General features: G+C 48.8%; 1 long non-coding RNA gene across 1 annotated transcript; it reads right to left on the bottom strand.

Annotated features, from left to right (window-relative positions):
• Positions 1–3,468: 3,468 nt before the first annotated feature.
• Positions 3,469–10,466, bottom strand: LOC120969605 (uncharacterized). Its single transcript, XR_006667132.1, has 2 exons — positions 9,627–10,466; positions 3,469–3,861 (listed from the first exon to the last, which is right to left on the bottom strand). It is a non-coding gene; the product is annotated as an uncharacterized lncRNA (long non-coding RNA).
• Between the last annotated feature and the right edge of the window lie 374 nt (positions 10,467–10,840).

Below are 10,840 nucleotides of genomic sequence, written 5' to 3'. Positions count from 1 at the left end.
ATGATTTCTGAAGGATTTTTTGGAGGATTTCAGTAAATACATGTTTTCCCCCCATATTGGTTGCATGATTCATATGGTTACAATCCATCAGCATTTCTCCTTTGGATTCATATGTACTAGTTTTCTTAGGGAACTTTTCATCCACTCCAACCTCTTGTGAAGAAGGCTACATTTTTCTACATTGTAATCAAATGCCCATGTTAATCATGTCGGATCAAAGATGGCATGTTAGTGCATTTTACAAATCCTGCAAAGCAAATAGGCATGTAGTAGTGTTCAAAACTGCATGTAGGCACTAACACGTTTTCTTCTTTTGCAGATAATGTGATACAATATAACAATCACATCGAATGCCTAGATCTGCATCTCTCAGAAATTACTTTGAACTCGTACTGAGGGACCTTACCAGTGATTACATTCGCCAGGTTTTCCCTACATTTATTTCGGAAAAATGAATGGTTTGTTGATCAGCATCGTCGGCTGCGGCAGAATGGAATAGGCTCCAAAAATGCTGAATTTGATTTTGGATCTTCAGATAACAGAGTAATCGAAATTCATTGTGCCAACCCCATACATGACTTCTCAGTGGATGACCCCTTCGCAAAAATTATGAGGTTTCGAAACAAGACTGACAAGTGGTAATATTAGTTTGAACCTCTCTGACATCCATGTTCAGCGGATCAGTGCGAGCGCTTGTAGCTGATGAGCTAAATTTCATTTCTAATATCAGCTTCAACCTTGTAATCTTCAAATTTGAGCCATATAACTCGGGAATTTGAACCTTGTAATATATCGAGCTTTTGTGGTACAATGTTTAAATGGCATCGTATGAGACTCATATATTGGTAGCACTATTTTGACCTTAATATGCAATGGACTTAGATTTTATTAACCATTCTCGAATCTGTTTACCTTGTCGATCTCATAGCACACGATCTGTATAGCTAACTCGACTTCGATCTTCGACATTATTGCAAACAGTTGGTTTCTTCCACCATGTGCCCTGTGAGCGCAGAATTAATTATCACACTCGAGTGTCCATCATCACCCTTCTGTGTAACCTTGACCTCATCACCCACGGGTAAACTTATGACCAAAGTAATTCCACACGCTTCGTTATAAAGCCTTTTTCCAATAAACGCCCACGATTTGTCCCCCTTCTAGCCGACGCATGGCCAAACAAGTCGGGCAGGAAGCTTGCATGGTAAACTGCGCAGTAGCGCGGGAACAGGCTCACCGACGATACATTCCAGTGTTGTCAAGCGTGCACTGGAATCCTCCGCTATGAACACGGTGACAAGACGTGATGATTACAGGCTGGCCGACCCCCATTTATTACAACCGCCATTTAACCCTTGTGTCTCTTCAACCTTTCGATCTCGCCCCACCATTGCAAGAAGCACACCCACCATGACAAATTCTTAGAGGGTATCCTGTGCGGCTCCAATGGCGCTCTGAGCGGCCGCCGAGGACGAGCAGCAGTTCACCATGCATCCCATGGTGGACACCCGCAGAAGGTTCACGGAGCTCTCGGCGTTGTACACCAACAACTTGGTCTGGGTGAAGCACTCCATCCACATCCTTGAGTTGTTGCTTGCTGAGGAGAAGTACAAGGTGGTCGAGTTCAACCTCGAGTACACCCGTGCTCATGCGGGTCTCGTCCCAAGGTCACTGTCGCGCAGATATGTGTGCGCGATCACGTCCTCATCTACCACTACTGCCTGGCCACAAGGCCTTGCGAGCGTTTCGCCAGGTTTGTCAACAGCCCCCACTACATGTTCGCTACGGTGGACATCACTAATGATATAAAGGTGCTCAAGAATTCGGGCATCGCCTACCAGAATCTTATCGACATCTAGGGCCAATACAAGATCTACGGCAGCAACGCTCATGAGAAGGACTCACTGGTTCACCTTGTCGAGGCCATCATCCATTCCTACTATAGAGACATGAAGGATTCCAGCAACAAGGACAAGCGTGCCTGGCACTCGGCCTGGATGGAGAAACTCGACAAAGCTCACATCCTGTACGTGGCCAAGGAGGCGTACATGAGCTACGAGATGTACATGTAGATCGCTGACATGAGGAAGTGCCTCCTTCCCCAAAACTGCAAGGGATCCAGCCAGAAGTAGAGCAATGGCAAGCGTCATCACAACAAGAAGTAGATTATTAGATGCTCGTTTCTCCTAGTTTAGTATGCATGTAATTGCTTACTTTGGTGTGTGGAAATGTCATGTGTGTACTCACTTGTGTAATTGCATGCTTAATTTGGTTTTTGCAGTGCTCTCTTTTTTAAGTATACTAGCAAAATATGCCCGTGCGTTGCACCGGGAGAAAAAAAAGTACCCTTGCACTTTTCTGTTTTAGTCCTTAAAAACTGCACCATCATCAACTGCCCTGATGAATATAGCATGTATTGCAATGGAAGCCACACCCACCTAAAAATCACATCACACAAGACATGAGAATCATAGTCGACGAAGCGCCGACATTGATTCCTGTCATCTGCTTGGAGCGGTGAGGTCGGGGTTTCTTGTCATGTTGCGAGATTTGATGTCAAGTACTTCAGATCTATGCAAGGGTTCAACGGTGACGACTGGGACTCTAGGACACTGGTCTTTTAGGGGCACGTGCATGGACTTCCTGGCTGTCATGGACAAGGTCAAGCCGACTCCGGTAGGGAGCGGCGGCAACAACTCATTCTAGCGGCAGTACTGGTTATTCGGTGATATCAGAATCTCATTGTAATTTTAATTTTTTAGATGCCTTGTACTTTCGGCAAAATCTAGTCTTTTCACAAGACAGATCATTAGTAAAATGCAACCGTAAGAAATTTTAAATGAAAACGATATACACAAATTATTAAATGTTTATTCCACAGTACAAATTTTAGGAAACTTAATTAAGTGATGTATGTACTATGTTAACTCTTTAACTTAACCGATCTTGTATTAAGGCATGGTTTTAACATTTGACGGATGACCATTTTTTAATACAACATCCATTAATTATGTTTGTGCTTACAAATACCAAAGTGGAGCAATTAGCAGTTAGGTAACATGCAACCAGAGTATAGATTGGCTGATATTGTCTCCACTATCTAGGGCTTATTAACTTGACATACTGCAAATTTCTAAAAGAAAGTAAGGCTAAAAACCAAGGACAGTTTCAAAATTCTATAGAGGAGGCCTGATTGTGGAGGTAGACTGCGCTATAGTTGGCAAGGAACTACAGAATCGCAAGATAAGCAAGTCCGCCTATTTCGGAGTACTGGAGGATGTAAAGAGAGCTATGAACGCTTTTGACAGCACTGAAATCATGATTGTGAGGCGCTCAGGCAACAAGCTAGCTCATGAGATTGCTGCAACCACGAGAAGCTCCGGGAATCACCTAATGATTGCTAGCGTGCATGAAAATGCTAGGCACATCATGGTTGATGAATCTACTCCTACCATTGCATGATTAGTATGCATGGTTCTCAAGAAAACCATATATAAAAAGAAACCGAGGACAGTTTGCCACATAGTACAGTTTGGTAATGCAAAAAGTAATTTTGTACTGCTGTCGCGGGAGAGATATTTTGTAATGTGCCGCCTCTCCTCAGTTGTTCTTTCTTCCTCCCAGCGCCGCTCCTCCATCTTCCTCGTCCTGCTGCTTCACACCCAGCGGCATCTTCTTCCTCATCGGTTGGGTCTTCTTACTCCATCCATTCTCCTCCTCAGCACCTCACCTTCTTCCTCCTCGGTTGGGTGATATTTTTGTTCCCATAGGGATTAACGGACCCACTCCTCACCCTTGCGATTGATCCCAAGCTGCTTATTGATTTCAACTCGCAGCCTTATTTAAATTAGGTGACAATTTCTACGTAAAGGAGTGTCAAAAGAGATACTTATTGTAGATAATAGGAGCAGCCAATAACTGTTTTTATCTAACTGAAAAAATCAGGTAGAGAATCTTGTGTGAATAAAATCAATCCTTCATAATTCAGAAACGGACGATGAACTACTCATAGATTAAAGCATCACTAATTCGAATTTTAAACCGAGCCTAGAATACCAGTGTGGCACTTGATGTTGGTTGTGTTGCCAAAGTTACAGCAGAATTGCTGCTAAATTGGTAGTCCATGTTAGGAATAGGCAACTTGTATTCCCATGAGGCCATAGGCCGATATATATACATGTACAGGTGTGTAACATATGCAGGAAACCCCTTATACAACGGGATTAATACAAAGGAGTACATGACCTATATTATAACTCTAACACCCCCCCTCAAACTCATGGTGGAGGAACAACACTGAGTTTGGAGAGATAAAAGCCATGTTGCGCTCTAGTCTGGGCCTTCGTCAGGAAATCCGCCAACTGTAACTCGGAAGGCACATACTGAAGAGCAATAACCTGATCCTGCACAGCAGCGCGCACATAGAAAGCATCAACACCAATATGCTTGGTGAGCTCATGCTTCACAGGATCGCGCGCAATACTAATAGCACCTGTACTGTCAGATAAAAGCATAGTCGGTGTAGTGACAGAAACACCAAAATCCTGAAGTAACCACCGTAACCAAGTCACCTCTGCCGTCAAAAGAGCCATAGCTCGCAACTCAGCCTCAGCACTCGAACGGGAAACTGCAATCTGTTTCTTCGTCTTCCAGGCAATGAGAGAACCGCCAAGAAAAACACAGTAAGCAGAAAGTGAACGGTGATCAGAAGGATCACTAGCCCACGTAGCATCCGCATAGGCCTGAAGCTGTAAAGAACTGGAGCTAGGAAAGAAGACGGTGAGAGATCGTGCCCCGAAGATATCGGAGAACACGAAGGAGATGACTATAATGAACCGATGTGGGAGCAGAGACAAACTGACTCAGAATATGAACCGGATAAGAGATGTCCGGACGAGTGACAGCTAGATAGACAAGACTGCCAACGAGATGACGATAACGCGTCGGGTCAGGGAGAGGATCACCATCAGTAGCACGGAGGTGAACATTGAGCTCCATAGGAGTCTCAACAGTGCGCTCGTCAGAAAGAGCAGCACGAGCAAGAAGATCCTGGATATACTTTTCCTGGGATATAAAAAAGCCATCAGAGGTAGAAGAGACTTCAATCCCAAGAAAGTAGCGAAGAGGTCCAAGATCAGACATAAGAAACTGCCCACTAAGACGGGCCTTGACAAAGGCAATATACTCAGGGTCATCCCCAGTGATGACCATATCATCAACATAGAGAAGAAGAAGAGTCCGACCACGAGGAGAAAGGTGAATAAACAATGCGGGATCATGAGCACTTGCGGAAAAACCAGCAGTAGTGACCACAGAATCAAAACGCTCAAACCAGGCGCGAGGGGCTTGCTTAAGGCCATAGAGAGAGCGACGAAGACGACACACCATGCCATCAGGAACAGAATACCCAGGTAATGGCTGCATGTACACTTCCTCACGCAGCTCACCATTAAGAAAGGCATTCTTAACATCAAGCTGAGATATAGTCCAGTGGCGTGCAGAGGCAACATCAAGAAGTGTACGAATAGTGGTCATATGGGCCACAGGAGCAAAAGTCTCGTCATAATCACGACCATGCTCCTGCTGAAAACCACGAGCCACGAGACGAGCTTTGTGACGCTCAAGAGAACCATCGGAGCGAGTCTTAACCTTGTAGACCCACTTACAAGTGATGGGACGGACTCCGGGAGGAAGAGAAACAAGATCCCAGGTACCAGTGCGTTCAAGAGCAGCAATCTCCTCTGCCATCGCAAACTGCCATTAAGGATGAACAACAGCCTGACGGTAAGAAGTCGGCTCAAGAACAGCAGCACCAGCGGAGGGAAATCCAAAGCGATCAATAGGCGAACGAGGACGAGAACGCAAGCCATAAGTAGGCTGAGAGGAAGAGGACGACTCATCCAAGGAAACATCCACAGGTCGTGAACGACGAGTGTAATGCTGAGGAAAAGATGGAACAAGAGAAGGAGGAATCGCCAAGGTAGAATCGGGGGGTGGCGACGAAGAAGTCACCGGAGATGAAGGTGTAGAATCCGGTGACATGCTCGGTGAGGAGACCGGGGAAGATGGTGGCGGCGAATCGACGAGGGGTGGAGAAGCAAAGGGAGTGGAACGAATAGGCACAGGCACGACGGGAGTGATAGGGGAGTCAGGAAAAGTGAGGAAAGAGATATCCTCCACTGAAAAAAACGAGGAAGATGGGCGTGGATAAAAAGGACGAGACTCATCAAAAGTCACATCTCGAGAGATACGCATCAGACGACCGACAGGATCCCAACAACGATAGCCCTTATGCTCATCACTGTAGCCTAAGAAGACACACTCAACAGATTGAGCGGTCAGTTTGGTGCGTTCGCGAGGGGCAAGAAGAACATAGCAAACACAACCAAACAAGCGAAGCATCGAATAATCGGGAGAACGATCAAACAGACGCTCAAAAGGAACACCACCCTGCAAAGCAGCAGATGGCTGAAGGTTGATGAGATAGACGGAAGTGGAGATAGCCTCGGCCCAAAAATGAGGCGGAAGAGAGGCGGCGATCATCATAGCACGAGCCGTCTCAAGAAGGTGACGATGCTTGCGCTCAGACACGCCATTCTGAGCATGAGCACCAGGACAAGAGAACTGGGCAAGAGTACCCTGCTCAGCAAGGACACCACGCAACATCTTAGAGATATACTCACCAGTGGAGTCGGCACGAAAAACACGAATGGGTGAAGAGAACTGAGTATGAACCATGGCAGCAAAACGCTTATAAATAGACAACACCTCACTACGGGAAGTCATGAAATAAAGCCATGTGTAACGAGAAAAATCATCAATGAAAATAATATAGTATTTATGACCACCTTTCGAAGCGAAAGGAGCCGGACCCCATACATCAGAATGGACTAAATTGAAAGGACGCTGAGACACTGACTCACTATGGGAATATGGTAACTGAATCTGCTTGCCAAGACGACAACCCTGACACTCTAAAGAGACATCTCCTGAGACAGACCCCAGAAGACCTCGACGAACTAAAGATGATAATCGAGAACCACACAGATGACCAAGTCGATGATGCCACTGCTTGAAGGAACCAGTAACAGAAGCGACAGCAGCGGAGGAACTAGCAATGGTGGTGGCAGCGGAAGGAACATGAAGCCAGTCCAACTCCCAAAGACCCTGAGAATCACGGCGGCAAGGGCCAGCCCCAACCAGAGTGTGCGTGCGACGATCCTGGACAGAACAAGAATCAACATCAAGGATGACACGACAACCAGAATCAGTAAGTTGACCGGCAGAAAACAGATTCATGGTAAGTCGAGGAACATGAGCAACATCAGGAACAGAATAAGAAGGAGTGGAAAGATGGCCTCTACTAGCAACAGAAAGTGGAGTACCATCAGCAGTGAAGACAGGAACAGGAGAATCCAGCGAGCGAAGAGAAGACAAAGCGGAAGAATGAGAAGACATATGAAAAGAAGCTCCAGAATCCAGAACCCATGGGGATGTACCTGACTGTGTAGAGGGCGGGTGCTCAGTGCGGGAAGCATCAGTCACAGAACCAGCAGTACCCGTCGAGGAAGAACCTGAAGCCGCGAGCAGACACTTAAGTCTGAGAATATCCTGCTCAGTCAAAGCAATGGCTGAAGCTGGCGAGGGAGATGACGAAGTCCCTGAGGAGGATGATCGCGCCTTGCGCAGGTGTTTCCGCTTTGTGTAGCACTGGGACTCAATATGACCATCATTGTTGAAGTAGTCACAATGTGAACGGGGCCGACCTGAGCCTCCAGAAGGAGTGGGCAAGAGCGGCGGAGCACTCGAGCGAGAATGGGGCGGTGCAGCAGGTGGAGTGGAAGAAACCCGAGTAGCGAGCACATAGGGAACCTCCAGCAAACCAGCACCACGTAGGCGAGTCTCCTCAGCACGAATCTCTGAAAGCACCTCCATGAGAGAAATACGGCCACGAGCAAACAACTAAGCACGCCGGGGCTCAAACTCCTTACGGAGCCGAGACAGGAACTCGTAGACGCGATGAAACTCCAAATCATCCTGGACAGCCTGGCAGCAGGGGCAAGTACGACAACCAGCACATCGGAGAGAATCAAGCTGGCGCCAGATAGCAGAATTCTGTGCATAAAAGTCATCAACAGTAGAGTCACCCTGCTGAAGAGCATGCTCCTGACGAACCACAGAAAGATATAAGGCATCACCAGAGGGCTCATAGCGCTGACGAAGGCAGGTCCAAATCTGGAAGACAGTAGGAAGACCCAGAAACTCAGAAGCAAACTGAGGCAGAACACTAGCAGTGAGAACAGCTGCAGCACGAGCATCATCATCAAGCCACTGAGTGTAAACAGACAAAGCACCATGATACGTTTGAAGAGCCTCCTCATAAGCCAAAGCCCTCTCATCATAGGCACGATCAGCAGCCTCATCAGCAATCTTAGCCGCATCCTTGGCGGCCTGATTAGCATCCGTAGGAAGAACCAGTGGAGTCGGCGGAGTAGGGGCCACCGGAGGAACCGGACGTGGCGGACAGCAGACCTCGCCAGAAAGAACACCCCAGAGACGGATGCCACGCATGTGAATGCGCATGAAGACAGCGAACTCGGTGTAGTTAGTACCATCGAAGATCACCGGACAGCGAGGGACAGAAACATAGCCCGATGCAGCAGACATTTTTTTAGGAGAGACCGATAATCAGTGGAACACCGGACGGCAGGCGGAAGACCACGGGAAACCACGCGCGAACGGCGGCGCCTGGCGTGAGGGGCTCCTGGCAGATCTGGGCAGAGAGAGCGCGGTGCGGGGGCGCGCGAGGGAGAGCACGAAGTCCCGCGGGTCGCGGTGGCCGAGCACGGGGAGAGCTTCGGCGGCGGCCGACTACGAGCGGGAGGGAGCTTCGGCGGGAGGGAGCTTCGGCGGCGGCCGACTTCGAGCGGGAGGGAGCTTCGGCGGGAGGGAGCTTCAGCGGCGTCAGCAGCTGCGGGAGCGGGAGGGCGGCGGCTGACTTCGAGCGGGAGCAGCCACGGCGACGTCGGCTTCGAGCGGGAGCAGCCACGGCGACGGCGGCTTCGAGCGGGAGGAAGACGAGCCGGACTCGATCGGGACGGATCAATAGCACGAGTTGCAGCGTGCAAAAAATTGACCTAGCTCTAATACCATGTTAGGAATAAGCAACTTGTATTCCCATGAGGCCATAGGCCGATATATATACATGTACAGGTGTGTAACATATGCAGGAAACCCCTTATACAACGGGATTAATACGAAGAAGTACATGACCTATATTATAACTCTAACAGTCCACACCAACAATGTCCATCATTGATGCTAAATTGGTAATCCACAGAAACAAAGTCAATCAACCTTGTACCAAATTCAGCTCTTGATTGTAACAGAACCTACTACCAAACCATAAGCGATCAGCCATCTAATCCATACAACTTAGTCTAAGATGATAAGAGTAATGGTAAGTAGCTACTGCTGGGAGCTGTGATTTATTGTTGCATACTAACATTGGACATGAACATTTTACAAATACTTAATATATGAACATGAACTTTATATATATCTAGTCATCTACATGGGAGCATTTCAGCAAAAACATGGCGAGCATGAGTATCGCACAAACCTACATCTTCCTAGATTTCGATGTCTCACAGATGGTGGTGGGCAGCAGCAGCATGTCACTCCGTAGCTTGGGGGCCCTGGTCATGGGCGACCCTGCTGGTGGTGGGGGTAATAGGGCAGCGGCCAGCAACACGTATGTAAGCCTGTACCTTTGCATCAAGGCGTCACCCATGTCAACCACAGCTGCAAATTTTGCATAGTTGGGAGCGGGTAGTGGAGGCTTACTCACATTAAACAGAAAAAGGAGAGAGGACGCTGAATCTGGATGATGGGTGGCTGGGACCGAGGACGCCCCTGGAGACCCGAGGACACGCAACAGCACAATAGCTCCATCGTGATGACGTAGGCCACTTGGTCCCTCACGGCCTCACGCCATGGAAAGAAGGCAGGGAGGAGAGGGAGCTCCCGAAGGGCGACGGCGATCCGAGATCCTCGCGCCCGCTGGGGAGCAGGAGGTTGCATATTGAGGAGGCTGGGGGTGGCGGATGGGCCCGGTTGGAGAGGATCTCAGGGAGAGATGAGACCCCGAGGCGGGGAGAGCCGGCGACGGTAGGCACTCCGGTAGCGCGTGGCGACGGGGCGCGGGGGTCCGACGGCGTGCACCCACGGGGGCGGGCCGGCGGCGCGTGGTGAGGCAGGGTCGTGCGCGGCGTCGATTGTAACTGACGGTGGAAGGCTATGGGTGTGGGGGCACGTGGGGTAGGGGTAGGCGCGCCGGCTGGATGGGCGGCGGTGGCGCGCGGTGGCCGGCGGCGCACGGTGATGCCGGGTGTCGCGTTGCAGGAGGTGGCGGCGCTAGGGAGGTGGAGATGGGATCGAGGGAGGCAGGATCGTGCTCGTGTTTTTCTCGGTCACACGTACCGGTTCAGGTTTACTTAACATGATGATTGCGGGTTGAATAATGAAAAACCATAGGGACTTTTTAGCAAAAGCGCGACGACGGTGAGCGGGCGGGCAGAAGCGATAATCGCTTTATTATTAGGGAAAGATATGTTGATGTTGTGTACACAGAGCGTAGATGTTGTGCCGATAGAGCAAATCACATCGCACATGGACTAAACAATGGAACCCGTCGGTGATGATTTCATCAATCACTGACAATTGTATACCAGCAATCGTTTGCTCACAACACACACAACTTGTTAACAGGAATCATTTGTGTTGTTACCGGTCTTCCCACACATTTCCGATTACAGACCTGTTTACCCCGTATCACACA

Source organism: Aegilops tauschii, chromosome 7, assembly GCF_002575655.3.
Source record: "Aegilops tauschii subsp. strangulata cultivar AL8/78 chromosome 7, Aet v6.0, whole genome shotgun sequence".
Classification (NCBI taxonomy): Eukaryota; Viridiplantae; Streptophyta; class Magnoliopsida; order Poales; family Poaceae; genus Aegilops; species Aegilops tauschii.
Note: the sequence above shows the minus strand (reverse complement) of the source record. Positions and strands in the feature narration are given on the sequence as shown.